The sequence below is a fragment of the Aphelocoma coerulescens genome, chromosome 2, assembly GCF_041296385.1.
Source record: "Aphelocoma coerulescens isolate FSJ_1873_10779 chromosome 2, UR_Acoe_1.0, whole genome shotgun sequence".
NCBI classification, from domain to species: domain Eukaryota; kingdom Metazoa; phylum Chordata; class Aves; order Passeriformes; family Corvidae; genus Aphelocoma; species Aphelocoma coerulescens.
Genome location: NC_091015.1, coordinates 158,321,359 through 158,343,986, shown reverse-complemented (window position 1 = coordinate 158,343,986; position 22,628 = coordinate 158,321,359). Strand labels below are relative to the sequence as shown.

Below are 22,628 nucleotides of genomic sequence, written 5' to 3'. Positions count from 1 at the left end.
ATTAACCTTTTCTAGCAATAATTTTAAAACATATTATCAGGTTTAAAAATTATTAAATACATTGACAAAGAGGTGAAAGACTCAATGACACAAAAGCAATGCAAATAGGAGGATGAGGAAGAAGAAAAAATCAAATAGCAAGAAAAACCCCCTGTATTCTATATTGATTTGGGACCATCACCCAAGAGTCAGAAGAGTCATAAAAACTTGAAGGCATCCAAGTGAAGATCACTAGGATGGAGGGGACACTGAAGTTCATAATGAGCAAGGAGAGACGGGGACGGCTGACTTTGTTCAACAAGGAGAGAAGAAAACTATGGGCAGGGGGATCAGGTTCCCTTCTTTTTACTGCCTGGTGGAAGGAAAACAGGGGAAATGGAGACAGCCCCTTCTGAAAGATGCACAGTGAAAGGACAAGACGAAACAATCACAACTTATGTTGGAGGCTATTCCAGCTGGACAGAAGAAAATTGTTTCATCTTCAGAGGAGTTCAGAGGAGCTGGAACAAGACCCCTGAGAGGGTGGCCATTGTCCAACCTTGGAGATTCCCAAACCTTGCTGAATGAGACCCCAAGAAATCTGATCTACCTCCAGAATTAGACCTTTTCTGACCTCAGTGCTGGATTAGACACCTCAAGGGGACCGTTCCCACCTAAATCATGGTATGTGGTTGATCTGTCATTAAACACCAGAGACACCACACAAAAATCCAGCCTCAAGATACAAACCTATAGGAAATGAAGCTTCCTTGGCTTTGCTACTCATGGAACTATCTGCACGTTTTTGTAATGGTTTGCCTCTATCAAGAGGAAGTTTTATTAAAGCAGTAGTGTGGAAAATAAAGAATGGAAATATGTGTTAGAGCTCCCTTTACTAGGCACAAAAAGAAAATGCAACTTTAATCATAGTGAAAATCTGCTGCTTAAAAGATGAAAGTAATTTTTCTGTGCAGCTTTGGGTCCTGGAGATAAGAAAGCCTATGGAAAGTTAGGGGTGTGTGCCTTTATTTCCAGTGCAGGAAAAGAAACACCATAACAGAAAGGTAGCAGGTATCACTAGTGCCCTTTGCCCAGATTTTTCTCTCTGTCTCATCAGATGTGCCCATTGTCTCAGTTTCCCCTATGAAATCAATGCCCTTAGCTTTGGGTGATCTGAAATGGGATGCCATACCTGGCTTTGGATGAACTGCATGATGCTGCTTTTGCCCCAGGGAAAAGCTGTTGAACAGAAACAGTGAATAAAACCCCTGACTTTACTCTTCCCCTGTAAGATTGACCTCTACATGCAGTAGGATGTCAGGCCCCAACCCATGAGGGCAGAGAACAGAAATGGGGCAACTCCATAGCCCTCTCTTGGCACTGACAGTGGAAGAGCATTGCATTCAGCACCTCAAGGGCCCTCATGGAGTATCCAAAACCTCAGGGATAAAGCCCTGAGCAGCCCAATCTCAGCACAGCCCCTGCTTTGAGGGAGTTTGGACCAGAGACGTCCTGAGGTCCCTTCCAATCCAATTCATCTTATGATCATGCAAATATTTACTCAAGAGCTTTAACAATTAACTGATGCAAATTTAGTTGTCTTGCACATCTCCATTCACCGGCCCCAAAGAAAAAGATAAGTAAAAATTTCAACCAAATATTATTTTGAGGTGGTGGTGTTTTTTTTTTTTTTTAACCAGGAAAAATATAAACTGGGGTTGGCAGCTCCTTTTTTCACAAGTTTCTAAGTAACCCACTGAATTGCTTTAGTTTGAAAAATTACACCCTACACTCTGGAACCATTTCACTTAGGGATTTTTTTTTTTTTAAACCCATCATCTTTAGACAGGATTTTTAACAGCCTCTAATTATTTTTAATTGTGAATGATTCAAAATTGCTTTGTTTCATTTGTTTGTTCCTAACAAGATGTTTTAGCCCTCTCCCAAAGTTTGTTTATACAGAGACAAGGACTCCAGTCTTGACTTTTCAAGGTATGTGTTGGGGCTGCTCATTAGCTCAGCAAAAGTATATTTTAACACAGTTTTGTCAGTGTAAAACAAATGCTGGTTGCATACTTTGAAAGAGCAGCCCAACCAAGCAGTGGTTCCTCCGGTGCCCTGAGAGGCTTTTGCTCTCTGTCTCCTGACCTTTTCCAGCTCATGGCTCCTTCTCTCCACCTTGCCTGTTATACCAGAGCGCTGCTCCTGGGATTCTGTGTCTTCCCACTTTTCTGACAAAGCTTCCCTTGGTAATTTATCTGGAGCAAACAAACAGTATCTGCTATGACTCCAGATTTGCTGTCCCAGGAAACCTCCTCACCAGCCTCTTAGTGAGGAAAAGGAGGTTGTTGCTATTGCACACCATGCCCCAGCTCCTGCACTAACAGCAGGACCAGTCATGCTGGGCCTGTTATTCCTCTGGAAGGGACCAAACCCCGACATAATCCCAGGGGGATGGCTAAGTAGAGGTGATTGGACCACTCGTGAACAAGCAGCCCAGTAGGACATTGCAGGTACCTACAGCACTTCTACAACCTCCCCAGAGGATGTTGTGTTACTCAGCCTGGGAGAGGTCCCTAAAACAGGAAAACCAAAGAAAGTCAATGACTAGAACTTGTTCAAAGAAAGTCCCTCATGTCAATTTTCATGCATTGAGTGAGGTGTTTACATTAGGTGAGAGACTGACCATAGCTATGCAGTTTGGAAGGGACAACTGCTAGGCAAGACATCAGACTCCTTGAAATTTTGCTGAAATAGCCACACATTGAAACCCAGCCAGCTGGTGTGCCTTCCCACCTAGAAAATAAACGTGAGCAATCTTATATAATTATAATAATTAGCATTAGTAGTATGATTATGCTTTGATGCAACCCATTTTATGTGGTTTTTTATCATTGTTCTTTAATTAAAAAGATCTCCAGCTATTGAGATCAGCATGAATGTGTCACACCCAAACGAGTGAGAAAGCAACTTTACCCCAGATCCTAAAAATAAGGGTTATTCAGAATTTGGATACCCCTGAATCTGGCAGTGCTTGTAGCAGGGGTTTGGTTTGCACTTGTGCCTGTAGGTACCAGCCTATGCTTAGTGGATAAGGAAAAGAAGCAGAGCCAGTAAGTTTCCTAAAGCCACAGCTGGAGCTGGGATCTGCCATGCTGGGTCTCAGTGCTCTGCCAGATCCAACAAACTCTGCACCTTTCCTACTGTAAAAGTTGCAGATGTGAAAAACAGACTATGAAACAAGCCAGAATTCCTTTTGTTTCCCCTTAACCTTTTTAACAAAGAGAATCCATTAAAGGAATGTGGTGTATTCCCGAATGTACAGATTTTATGCAGCTTGTGAAGTACAGTCATAGAACTGCAGCACACAACAAGTGTTTGATGGAATGCTTAACATTCATTCCATCTTTGTTCTTATTTAATTAGTAAACATCTTCAAAGGGAACTGCCTGACTGCTCAGGCAAAGGGCACAAGCAGTCCAGCACTGCAACAGGCAAATAAATGTTTAAAGGAAGATATTTGGAACATACAAGAGGCTGGGTTTTTTTTCATGCAAAAAGGAGAACCAAAACCTTTCTGTGACTCACAACCCTAGCTAAAGACAAGACAAAGCTGTTGCTGTTCTGAAGGCTGCTGTGGCACTAGGGCGTTCGCTTACAAAGAACTGTGTCTATAATATGCAGATTTGTGCTGAAATGCACTTGGGATTTGCAACTACATTTGCTACATCAATGCTGTTTTCCATGTAAACAGATTTTTTTGTTACTGGTTATCATAACAATCTCAGAAATATCGCACTATTGGAAAATAGTGCCCCCAGACTCACAGTGAGCTGTTTCCAGGCTTCTGCAGAGTATTTCTGTGCACATCTCAGCATTAAGCTGGCTGCAGAAAGAAGTGGAGAAAGCCCTTGTTATGTAAACCAGAGACCTCTTGAAACCAAAAGGTTTCTACATAGACAGGAATAGCTCTTACAGGCAGACAGGGTCAAGCTTTGATCTTTAAAGTTAAATAACAGTCTGCTCTCCCTCACAGTGTCCAAGTATCCTGAGAAGTCTGTTTTGCAGGCTTGGTGACCAGGTCCCTGATGCTTGTGGAGATAGGTGGAAGTCAGGCTCATAAGCACCCCTGTGGTCCCTGCTGGTGGCCTTTCCTGGCAGAGCCATACAGTACATGTCCTGCTCCGAGCTGGCATGGGACACTGGAGAAGAAGCTGTTGTGGGGCTGGGATGGAGAAGGCTGGGATGGAATTTGGGCTGTGAATAAGAGGGGTAGAAAGGCAGGCATCTGCTCCCCTCACTGTTCTGATGGGGATAGAGAGGATCTGGGTGACAATTTCTTGAATGATGCCAGAAACCTTCCATCACCACACCAAAAGAGATCAAAGGCATTGCCAAAGAATGATGGGTAAAATGAGGTAAAAGACCCTCCACCAAATGCTACAGTTCAAGAAAATATATGAAGAAAAAATATTGGAGATATAAAGGAGGGCTGTTATTATGTCATCTGACTGTAATGTAAATTCAGTTCTGGATGACCACAAATTCTCCCTAGGCTTTTGAAATCTTTCAGTGCAATCTGGGTTCACTCTGTAATTCATATTCTATAATCCTTCCTCTTGCCACCTGTCAATCATCTGCAGTTTGAATGCAAGTTCTTTTTGGCAAAGACAAATATATGGCATAGAAAAGTTCAGACTGGCACCAGAGTTACTTCTCCATGCTGGAACATCTGTAGACTCTTGAAACACCATTTTAAAAATCAGTGAATTTGTAAATCCCATAAAAAGAATATTTAAGCACCCACAAGACATTTTAGGACTCTTAGATACTGATGACTCAAAAATTAATCATTGCTGATTAAGAGAACTTTATGAGATGAAATAATGGAGTAATAAATATCCAAAGATTCTTTACTTTAAAGTTATTACCATGCAGCCTTAATTTATATTTGTAAATCATAAAACTTAGTGCATATACATAAAGCACATAACCCATATAGAATTTGAGAGTAGGGCTTATGTCTGTAATTAAATAACATGAGCAATTCTAGTCAGGAGATTGTCTTAAAATGAAAAGCCACAAACAGTCAAAGGGGATTTTTCAATACCTTCTCTCCTGAGATGGACCCATAAGAAAATGTAACATTTCAAACATTAAAAATGTGAAAAAACGTGGATTTGGCTTTTGGTTTTTGGTTGCTGTTTTTTTTTGTTTTGGTAGGCTTGGTTCTTTTAATGGAACTTTCCCATGATTAAAGGAAAAACAGAACTGTTGCAAAAGTTTCCATAGGAAGTACTTATCATTTCCCAAACAGCTCTCATCTTCTTTCTCTTGATTCATACTCTAGATTGAAGCTGTCTAAACCCTGAGTCCCAAAATGGTATTTAAGCACCATGAAATAAAGGGAATAATAAAATAATGCTTGGTGGACTATATATAACACTAGGTGACTTATGGGCTAATACCTGTCCTGTTGTTATTTCTCTGCTGTGGTTAAGCAGATGACCTCAGGACAGTAGGGAATTCACTAAAATAATCCTTTCCTCTCCAAGAGTTAAAACCCCACTTCTCGAACATACGAACCAGAAACGAAATGAACTTTTGCAGCCTTCTCTTTGCCATAAAAGGACTCTTCTCTCGGCAGCCACCAGAGTCCATTAGCTGGGAAAGCAGGCAGGTGTAAAAGAAGTTCATGTTTAACCTCACTGGGTTTGAAAGCCAGCACTGAGGTTTATCAGCTCACAAGCCCGTGAAGGGAGGAAAGGCAGAGAATGGGATTTAGTCAAAGACTTACTCAGAGTTAACACAGGCCACTGGCGCTAATAAACAAACATTGCCAGACATCAAAAGGAAGTAAGTAAATCTGGGAAGGTTTAGTCCAAACAATGGAAGGGCAAGCTAAGCCTGTTGCAGAGTGGGCAGTGGGGTGGGTGACTAGAGATGTTAACCCTTGCCTGGGCCACAGAGGCATCATAAAGAGAGGATTGAACCCCAAATGTGTTCTAGAGAAGCAAGAAATTTTTGCCCCCAAAGTCAGAAAAACCCTACATTCTGAATCTCAAATTTCTTTGGTTCTCCACCTTAAATTAATCATCTCATGTAAGTCTGGGAGTCAGCCCAGTGCAAAGATTAATGAACCAAACCTGATTTCAAGAGCTGAAATCTGTCAATTTTCGCACAGTGCCCAGGCAATCAGTGAGTGATGGCCTTACAGCAGAGGCCATGGCTGCTTGGCACATGAGAGCATGGAGTTTTCTATATTTGGGAGACAATCTCCTCTGCAACCAAGCAGTGCGACTGCAGCACATGGAGCTTGGTGATGGGGAAGCTGTGAAGATGTAGCAGCACTGACTTTTGCAAGAATGTCCCTGAGGTCTCTAGCAGCTTTTTGAGGAGCACACAGTTCCCATGTCTTCCTTGTTTAAAGGGCATTTCACCTTAGGTCTCTGCCCTAGGTAGGCTTGATTGACCAGAACCAAATTGTGTACTACATACACAATTCAGCAGAGGGGTAAAAGTGTCATTCACTCATCTACAGCTTCCCGATCTGTGTAACTCCCTTTGGTTTTTTCATCTTCTAGTTTGAAATATCAGTTTTACTCTGCCCGTAACATAGTGCTGTGTGAGCACAGCTCTGACAATGACTCCATGGAGGACATATGTACACCCACACTCCAAAAAAGACTCTTCCTGAAGGGAAAGGCTTTGAGGATACAGCCAGAAGCTGGAAGAAAGGAAATCTCTTCAGGTGACAGGGCTCAGTGTTATGTGAGTCTCAGAACTGTGAGTGGCCATCCATGCTCAGAAGGGTCATCTGAACCAGGAGAGTTCAAGATGGGCTCCACCAGGCTCAGCCAAGGGTCTCCTTCCAAGCCCAAGGAGCAGGAGTTGCCATCTTGTACTGGATGCCCTAAGACTGACCTTCCTTCTGCAGAGCCAAACCTTCTCCTCAGCACTTGGGAAAGTTGGGTCATGCTTCCTCTCACTGAAGCACAATCTCATTTTTTTGGAGGCTGAGGTAGAACAGGAGGCACTGGGGTAAGTAGTGCACTGATTTCAGAGGTCAGAGCCCACCCCTCTGGGCTCATCAGAGGCAGATCTCTCATGGGCTCCTGCTGCACATCTCCCCAAAGTTTTTTGTGTCACCTTGTTCCTGAGAGAAATAACCACATGGTGACAACTCCACTGTAAGGAATGGCAAGTTGCCCCTCAGCTCTGTACTTCAATTAGGAAGATAAAGAGATGAACAGGAGGCATTACACAGCTTCTCTCCCTTTTGCCCAGGAAAAGTAAAGCAAAGGGAAAATCCACAGCTCCTTCCCAGCAGCTGGATGCCTTTGATGCATGTTCCCCCTCCTGAAGGGTGTTCCTCTGGTTGGAAGCACAGGCACTGCCTCCAACAGGCTGCCTGCAACTTATCCCCCAGCAAAGGGCAAGTGTGTGAAAGTGAGACCAGAGAAGAGAGACTGAAGGATGCAGAGTGCACAGAGGCCCAAGCAGGACAGACAGGTGTGATCAGGGAGGTTTTGCTGATCACCATGGCACTGTGTCTGCAGGGCTTAGGGCTCCTCTCACATTGCTCCCTCTGCCATTTCACAGCCAAGCCAGAAGTGTCTTGCTCCAAGGGCAGGTGAAACATTCAAAAAAATCAGCATCAAGAAAAGGGCCCCCATAGAAACCACAATCAACATAGAGGTTTAAATAACATCATGCATAATACATTGCAAACTTCCACCTCCAAGCGAGGGAGAGATGGCTGAAAAGGAATGTAAACTGAGCCAAAAAGAAAGCAAGGCTTTTTCCAAGAGGCAAAGGCTAGAAAATCTGTAAGGGCTTGCAATCTGCTGTAGCACAGGTTGTTTGAAGGCTGGGGTGAAAAATAGCAAGCCAAAAAGGCCCCAGAGCCTGAGGATTATTAACTTTTTTGTCTCTTCAGTTTTTTCTTTTTGTTATTTCTGCTTAGTCAAGGCTCGTTTTGGCACCTCACGAACTCACATCTGTTGCCGGGAGCGCAGGCCCAGACCACCCAACACAAAGCAACCAGTGAGTGCTGAGCCACAGCTCCAGGTGGTTCCAGCCTCGCCTCCTTCCCACCCTCCCTGCCTCCCAGCTCCCTTTCCATCAGCCAGGATGTCTTGTCAGGTGCCGTGTCACCTCAGATCTCTTTCAGATCATGGTGTGCCGCCTTCCTTTGTCAGGCAAGGTAACGCAATGACAGGATGATGTGCAACGGGACCATGTTTCTTTTATTAGGATCGTGTACCTGCTGTCACTTTGGATAAGGACTATCTATTTCAAGTGGTTTCCTGTGAAGTCAACAGGGCTGAGTTTCTCTGAGAGGTCATAAGAATTATCCGGAACTTCCAAGTGTGTCTATTCAGACCTGCATCCTCTATCACAGCACGGCCAGCTTTGTTACTTCAACATCCCATCAGGTACATAAGCCCTAAAGCAGCCACCAGAAGCCCAAAGAACATAAGCACATATTTAACTTTGAGCTAAAGGATTCCTCTAGACATCAATTTTATTACCCCTGTGCTTAAAGCTAGGCACATGTCTTTTGTGGATCCTAACAGCATCAATAATTTACATTGTGGAAGCAGCTAGAGGGCCCATTTATGTTGAGATTGTTGAACAAACAAAATAATTGACAGTCTCTGCCCTAAAAATCTTTCAGACTGGAAAGTGAATCTCCAATTCTCTTTGTAGCTCGCTTTTCCCAGATTTATTTTTCTCTCATATTTAATCCAACTTAAACACTTCCATGCAGCAACATCAGCATGTTATTTTTAAATTCAGCTTTTCCTGACTAATGAGAAGAAGTGACCCTCATCTTTACTGTTGGAAAGAGCAGAAGCAGCTGAGCTCAAATGCTGAAAGATTTACTGTAGAGCAACCGGTAATGTGGAGGCACAAACTGAGATATGAGCCATGAATTAAGATGCTTCTGAAATACTTTTGTGAGCTTTCAGCACTACCACAGACTTCTTGTCAGATCAGCTGTTTGCCAGTCAAGACAATAAAAATGCACGCTCCAGATTAATTCTCCCCCAAGAATTTGGGCTTAAACCACACAGGATGCTTTGCTGACTGTATTTGGCTATACAGGAATTGGTATCAGCCTTCTTGCAATGTGGAACAGATGCAAAAGCAACATAACAACCAGAACAAAGCAGCTGGGTCTCCATTTTCCCACTGATATGGTCTTGTGCTGTTCTATTTGCTGTCTCTTAGCAGTTCTAATCCCATACAGAGCAGGGTCCTGGAGACAGCATCTCTGATGATCAGGTGTCTTGCTGCAGAGTCTGAGTGTTTATGTGCGTAATTGTCATGAGGTGTCCTTGTTCACTTCTCTTCCCATCAGGGCAGCATCCCTCCTCTGCAAAAATACTGACTCTCATTTTCCACAACTGCTGTGGTCTCACCTCTAGACTGTCACTTGTCCAATTCTATAACATGAAGCCCCAAACTGCATCCTGTGGTCCAGTCACTGCTGAGGAAAGTGGAAAATTGAGTGTCTGGGTAGTTTTTATTTAGTTTCTGAAGTACACCCCACACTATCTGCAGTACAGTAGAGCAGATTCCTTTAGCACAATGTTGCCCCACTGACTCATAGTCAATTTATCATCCTCTAAAATCCCCCAATCCTGCTTCATGATAGGAAAAGACTGGTTAGAAAACACCAAGTTTCCTCTTTTTCAGGAGCCTGATAGAACTATTTAAGGGTTTTTACAGTAGCTGTTGTTTTTATCACATCCTTAGTGTGCACAAAGTTGACCACATTCAATAGTCTTCTTAATTAAATCTCTGTAGGTGTAATATAATAAGAGCTGAAAGCAAGCCAAGATAAAACAATAAATAAACATTTTTATTAGATTTCAGGTTTTCTGTGGAAAAGGACTAGAGCACCCACACCTTTGTTACCAGGTCCCAAACATTCCCCTGCGTTAGATCCAGTGCTCTCCCAGGCAGATGCCATCTCCCGAAGGTAACATACCACTCAGCACAAGGAGATGAAAAGAAACCCTTGTTTTTATTATATGTAAGCATTTCAGTAGCATCCAGAGGCTCCAGCCAGGGCCTTCAAAAGCAAGATACAGCTCACCTGTAACATCTCTGCCGAGTCTCAAAAGGTCAGGTTTAGCCTCCAAAGGTCCCTGCTGAAGAGCAGCAGTAAAATCAGCACCAGTCCCAGCCCAGATGCCTAGGAGAACAGCTGAGATTGCCTTTGACACAAACAGTATTCATCTTACAAAGTACCAAATTAAAGACATGAAACTCTTTCTTTAGGAAAAGGAAGGGAACACCAAGCCACACTCCCTATCACACTACCTTCTATCCCTCAAACCTGCCACACACTCCATACAGTTGCCCTCACTGAAATTTTTACTTTTTCAGCCCAAGCAGAAGCTGAGTTTGCAGTTTTCTCAGCTTGTCCTCTTCCAGTGACAGCTCCTGAGTGCTCTTGAAAAGCCCCATCTGATCTGAGGATCAGAACCACCACCTGGCACCAAGAGGTACAGCTCAGAGAACAGCTGGAGTTCTAGAAATCCCCATTTCCAACTCAGGTGCTCCCTCAGCAGCTGATCCCATCTGCCTGGAGTGACTGGCAGTAGCTGTCCCTTTTTCCAGACACCCTTGGCCAGGAGCTCCCACACACTGTCCTCTTCAGTGATGCTTTGCTCCAAAGTTAGGGTACAATGGCACTGTGACCCATGCACAAACCCTGACACGGAGGAGGCACCACGGAGCCTGCTCCTTGGTGTCTCCAGGCTCTCCCTGTGCTTTTCCTATTCCTCCATGAGGCCACCAGCAAGCACCCTTTGCCTTTGTGTTCTTCCATACCTTTGGGACTTCTGAAGATCAGCTGCTCTTTTAATTTAGACCTCAGTCCAGTAGGCCAGAAATAAGCAATACTTCTATTACCATAAAAGACCCCTCCTCAGGGATAAGGGTGGTAATAATAATAGTAATAGTAATAATAATACCAAACCAAAACCTAAACCAAAACAAACAAGCCCCCCACCCCCCCAACCCAACAAAAATCCACATTCATTGCTGATTTTGGGGTAAGGAGTTGAAGCCATTTCCTTAGTTCCTACAGATATTTGACAGTACTGATTTAGACTTTTGGTCCATTTCACCCTGTTGATATATATTAAATGGTGAGATCTGACTAGTTTTTTAGGTCTTTTATTTTAGCAAGGATGGTTCAAGTAGGGGTGTAAGAAGTTGATCCTGCGGAATTTGTCTGTGGGGCAGAGGAAGCAATCTGCACAAAAAAGATTTCTTTCTCTTCTATATTTTTACTGAATTGTATTTAATAGAAAATATTAGAAACCATACTATATTCAGGAGAAAATCCTTCCTTTGTTATGTCTGTCTTTGGGATGAGTAACTGTCTGACAGATCTGTTTCAAGCAGAGCATTGAGGTGCTACACTGAAATTATTTGATTTCTGCCTTCCTGAGATCAGCTTTCTAAGAAGTTAAACATGTGCCTCAATTCACTAAAGTGACGGAGAAGATCCAAAACCAGCCAACAGCATTAGGGAGACTTCCCTCAAACTGACTGGGGTCTGGATCAGACCCAAAGACAGTTGGTCTGAAGAAAAAGAAAAGAAGAGCAGAATTTGAGTATTCCCCAAGTGTCAGAGACATAAGCAAAGCTGCATGTAATGGAAATAAGGAAAAGCTGACTGATAGAGATAATGCAGCAGTTTCCTTACAAGCTTTTCTTTGTTCCTATGATTTAGGACAAGCCCGTTTCTGACAGATTAGCCAAGTACTCATTTTCCTTTCAGGAGAAGCTGTGGTGAGCATCAGTAAAGGCTGAATATACCACAGTGCAGAACAACCCTGCTGCTTGAGGGGACAGCCTTCAGCACGGAGCCCGAGCCAGCTGGTTTGGACAAGGGGCAGGCACACATCAGCGCTGCCAGACACGCAGCTGTATTTGCAGTACACAGGCACCTGCAGTAACAGACAAGGGGTACAATGAAATTTCTCTCACCCAAATGCTGATCAAAGAGCACTGAGATATTCCAGGCCAAGGTAATAATAACCCAGAAACGTGTTACAAGTGTTGGTACAGAAGCAATAGCCCCCAAACAATCCAGTGGTGACAAGCAGCAATATGACATTGGGAAATGACCGAAAGTTGCATCAAGAGAGGATTGAGTTGGATATTAGGAGAAAATTCCTTTACTGAAAGAGTGGTCAGGAACATGCTCCCCAGGGAAGTGGTGGAGTTACCATCCCTGGGTAGACATGGAACATCATGATATGGTTTACTGGGCATGGTGCTATTCTGTTAAAGGTTGGACTTGATGATCTTGGGGGTCTTCTCCAACCTTAATAATGCTATAATTCTATGATTACTGCTGGTGCTCTACAAATCAACAGGTACAGACCCCTAAAAAATCCCACAGCTCTTTTAGAAGCATGAATACAAAGTTATGACAAAACTCAATTTTTTTGTAATTTCGTGCTGCCTACATACATCTTCCCCATTGATATCCCCTACAAAAAACCAAGACATTCCTCATCCTTAGTGGTGGTTGCATATGTGTGGGAGGAAAGCATGAACCAATTACTGTTTATAAAATGTTTTTGGTTCCTAAAAGACTGTAACTCCCTCTAAAAACATACCACATGACTTAAGTTTTCTGTTGGACTCCAATGATTGATGAATTTTCAGTACGGAAATGCCATTTTGATTCAACTAAGTCAAAACTGGGCACAAGAGAGCCCAGAGAATTTCCTGCAGCAGGTCTCATAATCAGATTAAAACCTATGGTTACATCTTAAAATCATGGAATTCTTTAGGGTGGAAAAGACCTCTAAGATCATTGAGTCCCGTCATTAACTCAGAACTGCAAAGTCCACCACTAAACCATGTCCCTAAACAGCAACATCTATATGTCTTTTAAATCTCTCTAGGGATTGTGACTCCACCAATTCCTTGGGCAGTCTCTTCTAATGCCTGAACACCCTTTCACTGAATAAATCAATAAATTATTCCTAATATCCAATTTAAACCTCCTCTGGCACAATATGAGGCCATTTTCTCTTGTCCTATTGCTTGTTACTTGGGAGAAGAGACTGACCCCCACCTGGCAACAGCCTCTTTCAGGAGTTGTAGAGAGTGGTAAGTTCCCCCTGAGCCTCCTTTTCTCCAGGCTGAATGCCCCCAGCTCCCTCAGCTGCTCCTCATCAGACTGGTGCCCCAGACCCTTTCCCAGCTCCATTGCCCTTCTCTGGACTTGCTCCAGCCCCTCAGTGTCTTTCTTGTAGTGAGGGGCCAAAACCTGGACACAGGACTGAAGGCGTGGCCTCACCAGTGCCCAGCACAGGGGGACAGTCACTTCCCTTGTCCTGCTGGCCATTTTTGATGCAGACCAGGTGCCGTTGACCTTCTTGGCCAGCTGGGCACACTCTGGCTCATGTTCAGCCACTGTTCACCAAAGGACCTTTTCCTCTGGGCATCTCTCCAGCCACTCTGTCCCCAGCCTGGAGCACTGCATGGAGTTGTTGTGATTCAAGTGCAGGACCTGGCACTTGGCCTTGTTGAACCTCAAACAATTGGCCTCAGCCCATCAATCCAGATCCCTCTGCAGACCCCTCCTACCCTTTGGCAGATCAACACCCCCGCACACCTTAATGTTGGCCACAAACTTACTGGGTGCCCTTGATCCCCTCATAAGTACCATTGATAAAGAGATTAAGCAGAACTGGCCCCAGTACTGACCCCTGGGGAACACCACTGGTGACTGGCTGCCAGCTGAATTTAACTAAATTCGCATGTGGCAACAGAGGTAGCAAACAAAAACTGAGTGTTTCTTTTTTTCCCAGAGAAAGAAGAGCTGATACCTGAAAGAGTTTTAGCATGAATTTCTCGGTGATTTTAATAATGAAAAACATTTTAAGAGCCCTACACTAAGTTTTCGTTTAGGGAACATAGATCTGTTCTGCCTGTTGTATCTGCTACTGCTTAGGGTAGAAGGTTTTTATCCTTCTTCTTCTTCCCTGGCCCAAGAACCACAAAATGGCTTTTCCTGGAATGGCTCGATTGCATGTAACTATAAATTAAAGATGAGCTATCTCTATACTGAAGCCCTGTTCAAGACCCACATCAAAACATGTCTGTCCCACATTTACAAAATGCATATTTGCTTCATGCTATGAAAACTGACATTTACAAGTGGCTGTGTGCTTTGTGCTTCACTGAAAAAACAAGTTTTAGCTGTGGTTTGTGAAAGGTGGGCTTCTCTCACCAGAGGCACATACTTTCCCAGGAAAGGAAGCACTGGTCTCATTAACATCCAGTTGAGGATGAATTGCCCAGGAATGTTTTGCAAGAGGAATGTTTTTCAAGTTCAGTATCTAAGTAATGAAGAAAAACACAGAGCACTCAAAATAATAAGACCTGCCATTCATACTCAAGTTTAACCTGGAAGGCTGAAGCATGGCAGGTTGGAAAAAATTAAAAGCATTTAAAAGTGCCAGGCAAAACTCTAAAAGTATCTTCCCACAGTCACATCTTCCCACCCCTTACCATAATGGAAACTGTGTCTCAATCATATCAGTATTTTCCCCAAGTCCTCCATGCCTACATATCAAAAGTTACAGGAAAAAAAGGTAATGCAAATAAACATACTGAAAATGAAATTCAGAACTCTTAAAATCAATGGCAGTTTTGCCACTGGTTTCAGCAGAGCCAGATTTCACATGCAGGTAACAAAGCAGGTCACCAATGTCCATGTCAGACCACTTCCAGACTCCATGAATGGAAGCTCCTTTAGGCAAAGGGAACTTGGCTTTTACCTTTCTAAAGACCTCATTCAACATAGTACTTAAAGCCTTTGAGAGAGAGATTATTCAGTGTTAAACTAAGTAAGCACTTATCCAACTGCAACCTAAATTTGTATCTTCAGGGAAAACACAGAAGTGAAAAGGGACATGTCCTCTCTGGGAGGATGGCAAGACTGAATTCCCCCTAACACTTCTCTCAAACATATGCTGCTTTCTGGTATTTGAGTGACTGAAGAAAACATTTTGCCACTTTGGGTCCTAGATAATGAGGGACTAAAGGAGGGAATGTCTCCAGGCTCTCTGCTGAGCATCACATTTCTGTCAGTGGTGGCACCCACAAAGCTCGGCAGCAGTCCTCATGCTTTGGGAATCCCAAAGACCAGGAAAATCCTCCGAAACCCAAGGTTTGCAGGTACCACAAGAGGCCAGATGAGGTTCAGAATGGAATCATCCAGTCTTGCCCATTCTTCCCACACTGAAGTAGCCACCCAGCTATTCAAGTCTCTGAGGAGACCTGAGTTCAGTCACCATGACAGCCTTAAAACCTAACCTCTCCATAATCCCCCTCCACCAGAAGGAAAAAAAATCTCTAAAAACATGCTTCTGGTTGAAAACACCTTCCTGCATAAAACAGCATATATTCTACCTTTTGAGGTCAGGTGGTATAGAAAGGGTTAACCAACACCCAAAAAACGGGCAAGCTGCTCTTTTTCAGTGTTTCCAGTTTTAGAAAGTCCCAGACAGTTCTCTGGATAGAGCACATTTTTAAAGAAAATGGGCCAGAAAGTCCTCTACAGATGAGTCACACTGACAATGCCAGAGCAGAACAACGGAGTTGTTGTCCTATCAGGGCTAAGCCAAAAATAGTTGTTGTCATAGGGCTTTTAACTGATTCTCATTTCTCATTTGCACTGACCTCCAGTGGGGATGGGAGAACCAGTTTAACACTAAACTTTTTCAAGATGTGTAGCAGAAGTATATTAGTGGAAAGGATGTAGCAAATGAGATTGGGGGCAAATTACTACAGCATTGGCAGAAGAGGTGACTGTGACCTTAGAAGGTGGTAGGCAGGTCATGGCATCATTCTGGATTTCTGCCTATCTAATAAAATATTCCTTTGTGCATCTTAAGTATTCCTCTTTTCATGTAAGTACCCCAACACTTGTTTATGAGTGTCTGTGAAAGGTAGGCCTACTCTGGTTATTATTACTGACCCCAGTAGTCACATTGTTCTTGAAATAAAAGCCCATAATGACTGCAAAATTATTCTCAATCTTCTTTTTATTTCCTGCATTTCATGCTTATACAGGCCTTTCATAAAGGGCAAAACCCAGTGTCTTGGAGGGACATAAGAGTATGTCACAACTGATGCACACAGGACAAAACTTTGTTATACCCTTGCAGCCTAGGTATCTTTTTATCACCCTCACCTCCAAACCCATCTGTCCTGAGTTAAGTTGTGTGCCCAACCAAGAGAAGACCATGTCATGTCATGGTAGGGCTGTTTGGCCTACATTCAAAGTGGGCCGTGGTTTTAGATGCCTGAATTAAGACATGATAAAAGGAGTAAATTTTCAGAAGTATTAAATATCTGCCCATAAAGAGAGACATAAATAGAGAAAGAAATTTTTAAAAAGCAACAATTCTTTTTCAGTTAGAACACTAGGAAAAAACCCAAAACACTAAAGCCTATATTAAGCCTCTGACATGAAAAACCCTTCAGTAAGCCGCACAACACTCAAAGATGTCAGATAAATGGTACACTAGCTGGCTGGCATAGAGAAATCAAACAAAGTCTTCAAAACTGCTGTGGAGAAGATGGCAGAGCCCACAAGTTGAATATTTCAAGTGGTTACACATATCCCTCCCTGGAAGCTGGCAGCTAACCCTGTACACATTTTTTAAAAACCATTATGGAAATTGTCACGTTCTGTGACATGCTGATCAAGGTTCCCCACCAAGCAAGGGGCTTTACTTAACCTCAGACCTGCTTTTGAGTTGCACACATCCAAGCACAAACACACAAACACAAGTCAACAGACCCGCAGTGTCATGGAGCCAACGATATTCTTTCAAAGCATCAGGCTGGGAGAGGGGGCCAGAAGCTTTTGGCAGTGCTCAGACCTCCCAGCCTGAGCGGAGAGGCTCTCGGGTTGCTCAGTGCACATTTTGTCAACTGACTTCAGACCTTGGGAACGTGACAAGACCTTTGTACCCCCCCCCCCCAGGATCCCCTTCACCCGCCTTGGTGAGCATATTGAAAGGAAGGGGGATGAGAGGATGCAGGGCGAGGAGGGGGACATTTTTCCCCCAGTCCCTCAATCCATCACAAAGCGTTCATTTTCAGCACTTTGGGGCTACTCATTTATTCACATGGTTCTTCACATTAACATGCTGCAAACATGTTGCAAACACTTAGGCAGCTGCACCAACTAGAGCAGCTCAGATATGGCATGGCACGTCAGCAAGGTCTCATGTCCCTTCAGGTCTAGTTGTGTTAAAAAGCACAAGATACAAAAGACTGGATGGATACAGAAATAGGTACAAAGAACATTGATGACAGAGAAAGGACCATCCTACACACTAAGCCGAGATACCAAAATAATCCGTGTTGCCTCCTTCTTTGTTTAGACCAAGCGCCTAATGCTCATGGAGTCCATTTTAACAGGACACGAAGATACCCCAATGTGTACAAACAGGCAGGACCAAAGTCCACCTCCTACTTTTCAAGTCAGACACATTTCTAAGCTTAGTGCCTTAGCCAAAGACATGCCAGCTCCTCTGGAGATAACCTATCACATCAGTGTGGACAAACAGAGTGCTTGTTGATCTCTTGGCTAGCCAACCAGGCTACTTACTATGGTAAAACAACTGTGTAAGTTGAAAGAAGTTTTAATTCCCATTTATCTGACACTTGTGAAATTGCATCTGGAACATTGTGTTCAATTTTAGGTTCCCCAGTACAAGCAATGCATTGACATAATGGGCAAAAATACATTTCATCTATAATTCATGTGTGGTGGATTCCAGGACTGCTGGTTTATGCAGGATGAGCTTTCCAGCACTGAATCAGATCAATTTTAGCTGGAATTTTAAGGGCAGAAAACCAGTCATTTTTTCAACAAGCATGACTGGTTTGACTACAGTGGATGCCTTTTTTTATTCCTAATAATAAAACAGACACTGGTACAGATGTGTACGGACATAGCATAGACACTATTATGTGACAAGCAAGACACTGAACATCAGGTTGCATACCATTTGTGTTTAATATACCCCTATTCTTGAGCTGTCTTTCCTTCTGTGCCTTCTTCCTCTTCTCACAAATAGAAAGATACAGCACACTTTTTAATTGTATCAGCAGCAATCTAAGAATCTCCTATACTTTATAGACAAGAACAAAACTCCTCCCCAGTCATTTAATGTTTCTTTCACATTATTTTATGTCTACTATCTGAAGTCCAAGGGTTTCCTCCCTTCCTTGCCATATGAAAGCAATAATAGAAACTCAGCAAACATAGGATTTTCAAGAGATACAGTATCTGAAAGCAGTACTTGAAAGTTTAATAGAAATTGCAAAATTCACATCTGCTGTACCTCACCACTGAGGCTCTCGTATTCCAAAACCTTCATCTTGTCCATACATGTGAGTAAGACACGTTGGTTCCATCCCTTGGCACTGGAACCACCTGCCCAGCAGCTCGTATCCAGCCAGCCAAGTCCTTTCACATCCCCAGAACAAGGTGCCTGCAGCCTAATTACTACTGGTGATGGCCTCTGGCCAGTGTGCCTCCCCAGATGGTGCCCAGGCATTGTCTGAAGAAGCTCTAGCAGGGGCTGGAGCCGTGATAACAGCTGACAGAACGGACAGGTATACAGCAGTGCTCAGAGTTATGCCTTGTCCCTATTTAGCCTGCTGGGATAAACCTGGCCACAACCTCCTATAGCTCTTGCATTTGAAGACTTTTCCTCTCTCTTGGTCATCACAGAAGAATGGTGTCTGCTAAGACAAAGCTCAACTGCACTTCAAGAATTTTGTCAGCAAGGGCTAGAAAACAGCTGGTCAGCACATAAACTCTTAGACTTTATTGTTATTATTTATCACATCTGGCTGTCTAAGGTGTCTTTTAAGGGCTAAAGTGACTGTTGTTTCTCCAGGAAGCAGACTGGTAGGCACATGGGGAGGAAGAGGGGGTAGAACCTGAAGTATCTGTCAAGTTCTGGAAATAAAATATTAGACAAGAGGTGACAGATCAAATACTGCATGTCTGTCACTTACAATCTGGTCTCTAAAGCTCCAAAAGACACAGCTCTTATTTTAAGGTCATGTTTCCACACCCTTCTACAGCATCTTTGCACAACTTGATTGAGACACATGCCTGAGGGGCCACCTTGTACTGCCTGCCATTTATCATCGTGCTGGAAGTGCTCATGAATTACCCTTCACATATACTGGTTTATTTAGAGATAATTTGAGTTGCCGCGTGTGTGAACAGGGCCTTTCACTGAAAACCTGCAAGCAGCCAGACAGAGGGAGTGAGGGCTGGTGGGAAGGCATGACAAAGGGCTTCAAGCAAATGACACCCCAAACTGTTCCACCTCTGCAAAGCCAGCAGGTAGCCCACAGCATGGGGGAAACACTGGAGCAAACAGCTGCCACTTCTTGCTCGTCCAAAACCAGGCATTCTGCATGTTTATTTAAACTCAGCTGACAGTATACATCCATAATACTGACCAGGGGTGTTGCAATGACATGTTTCAATGTTCCAATGGAATCTTGTTTTCTATTGACCCTTTCCAGACAGACCACAAATTGGTAATCCTAGTAAGGAGAAAAAAAAAAAAAAAAAAGAAAACAGAACAGAAAAATGAAGAATAAAGAACACTTTCCTTAGTATCTTGAAATAACTTGGGATTAGCATTAACAGAGCCTGGGTGGATGCCAGGTTTCCACTCCCCTAAAGGGAAGACATATAGCCACCTGCTCTGTGAATATTAATAACAGTGCTAAACAATGTCATGTCAATTGCCTTACAATTACAACTGTAATTACAATTATACCTTAAAATTTGAATCCATAGGTGCGGAAGAAGGACACCCCTGTGCAGCTGAATGTCAACAAATCACTGCCTAGGAGGATAGTCCCATTCAGAAGCCTCACATGAACTTCCCCGGTCTTTCTACAGCTTCCAAGTCAGCCCTTGCTATCCTCCTCTTGCTCTTCTCAAGAAGCCAAGCTGTGAGCACCAACAACTGATATGTGAAGGACTTAGTCAGATGTTGAGCTGGAGCAGAAAAACCCATCCTTTGGAAGGAGAGAGAAGATATTTCCTACTTAATGTGGTGATTATTAAAATGCAAAATTCAGGTTCCAACGCAACTACTATGGTATCACTGGGTAACTCCTAATATTTCAAAACTGGATAGTCCAAGCTTAAGATTTATATCTTGTTTTGGAACATGAAAGAAGTGTACAAGCCTGAGAGTGTATGTTGTTGTATATCTGGGGTAATCATGCCAAGTAACTGCATCGACTAAACAATCTGTATATTGACATATATAATTATTGATATCAATGTAAGTCCAAAACTAGGACACTTACTGCTCTGGTCTGTGCAAACTTCACACATACCTTTCACCTAAAAGAACTCTAACTGCATCTCAGGAAGTGACAACTCTAAGGACCCCATTATGGTACCAGACAGCTCCATGCAATATCACAACAGTCCATTGAAACCAAGCTCACTCCTTAGAGAGACCTGGCTTCCAGATACTGGCAGAGAGGCCAAAACCCTGACTGTTGAATGCATGCAAGACCAAAGACGGGTCCCTGCTAGATTAAACTTCCAAGAGTAATATTAATGATTGCTCAAGCTACACAGAACTGCACTTTAGTTCACCTAGATCTGCAGATAGGATTATTTTACCATCAACAAGAGCATCTTCAGAATTCAGGTGATGACCAAATGCCACCATGAACCATTGTCCTTTCCAGCTCAGATTTTGTTCTGTTTAACTAATTTGTACTGGTATCAATACACACAAGGATCTTCTATTCCTTGCATGCTGACATTCATAGTGCTTTAAGCCATTTGTCTGGGGTCAAGCACATTATTTCCCCATGCAGGGGAAGTGAAAAACAAAGAGTAAACAGCTTTGTGTGGAGAGATGTCTTCCAGTCTAAAGACTGTTGAAGAACACTATGTCTACCGACAAAAAGGGCCTACAAGAACACTATGTCTTTCTACAAGAAGGAAGGTCCAGGAAACTGCAGACCTTGTTTCAATCCCTGAGAGAACTATGGAACAGGTCCCTACAAAAGCTATTTCCACGCAAACACATTTCAAGAACCTGACTGCTAAAAGCCAACATGGACAAACTGAAGGGTCAATCCCGCTTGACCAAACAACATGCTCAGTGGATGAAAGGAAAGTAGTGGATATCATCATCAACTCGATTTTCACAGTGTTTGACACAGCCTTCCTCAAAATCCTTTATAACAAGTCAATAAAATATGGACTGGGCAGCTGAAACACAAAACAGCTGACAAACTGACTAAACTGTTCAGTTCAGAGGCTCAAAATTAAAAGGCTCAAAGTCATGCTGGCATCTGGGCACAAATTAATTTCTTCTGGAGTCAATGCAATTCAGACTTACAAGTGGTCTGGAAGGTAGACTTGAATGCACTCTTCAAATTTGAGGATGAGCCTAAGTTGGGTGAAGAGGTAGCAGTGCTGGAAGAAAAAGTCACTATATAGAGACCTCAACAGGTTGTTGAGATTTGGCCAGCAAGAATGAAGTTTACCATGAGGTTCAGCAGAGATAAATGTCAAGTCCTGAACCTGGGGTGGAATAATCCCAAGCAGGAGCACCAGCTGGGTGCTGGCTGGCTGGATAGCTGCTCTGCTGAAAAGGCACAGGGTGTCTTGGCAGACAGCAAGATGAACATGAGCCAGCCAAGTATCCTGGCAGCAATGAAGGGCAACAGCATCCTGGGCTGAATTAGTGACACTATTGCTGGTAGATGAAGAGATGTGATTTTTCTACTCTGCTCAGCACCTGGAACACACTGTCCAGTTTCTCTCTTCCCAGTTCAAGAGACATTGAAAGCCTGGAGATGGTCCAGAGGGGACCAGAAAGATGAGGGAACTGGAGAACTTTACAACTGAATGAACTGTGCTTGCTCAGACTTGAGCAGGGAAGGCTTAGCATGGGGAAAAAAATCACTGCCTTCCAGTATCTAAAAAGTAGTTCTGGAGGAGGCGCATCTCTTCATGAGGATGCACTATGACAGGAGAAGAAGCAATGGGCACAAGTGGCTTCTAGGGAAGTTCCTGAATATTAAAAAAATTCTTTTCTGTGAGAGCAACTAAACATTAGGATCAGTTGCCTGAAGAGAGTGGAATCTTTCTCACTAGAAATAATAAAGACGTGAGTTGATTGGGCCTCAAATAACCTAATCTAAGGCCCTGTTTTTAATGGAAAGTTGGATCAGATAGTCTTATGAGGTCCCTTCTAACATAGTCTTGTCTCTATTTTCTGTGATTCCTTCCATTATCTTCTCAATAGACACTTTGCTATGTATTTATGTCAGGGAAAGAATTGTCCTGAGCTTTTCAATTTGGAGCAGAAAGCAGTAAGGATCCAACAGCAATTTTTTTCCATGAATGTCCAACATACAAAGATCTTTAAGATCTCTCACTAACTCAGACAGCAGCTCCAGCTCTCACATACCCAGACTTTTAATGCCCTAGGTTGCACCCTAACCTGGACACCTGGCAGACACTCTCTCTGCCAGGTGTCTGCCCAGTCTAACCCTGCCCAGAGGGGCTG

At 43.2% G+C, this 22,628-nt stretch overlaps 1 long non-coding RNA gene across 4 annotated transcripts in view; it reads right to left on the bottom strand.

Annotated features, from left to right (window-relative positions):
- LOC138105467 (uncharacterized) overlaps positions 1 to 22,628 on the bottom strand; it is a 57,021-nt gene that overhangs the window by 18,972 nt on the left and 15,421 nt on the right. The window contains exons 3-4 of one of the 4 annotated variants that reach the window (XR_011148483.1): positions 19,857 to 20,100; positions 19,471 to 19,617 (exon numbers count right to left, since the gene is read on the bottom strand). The exons of 2 other annotated variants lie outside the window; for them this stretch is intronic. This is a non-coding gene — a long non-coding RNA (uncharacterized lncRNA). Of the gene's footprint in view, positions 1 to 19,470; positions 19,618 to 19,856; positions 20,101 to 22,628 lie in introns of those variants that run through there. One more of the 4 variants, XR_011148486.1, reaches the window with a different exon arrangement.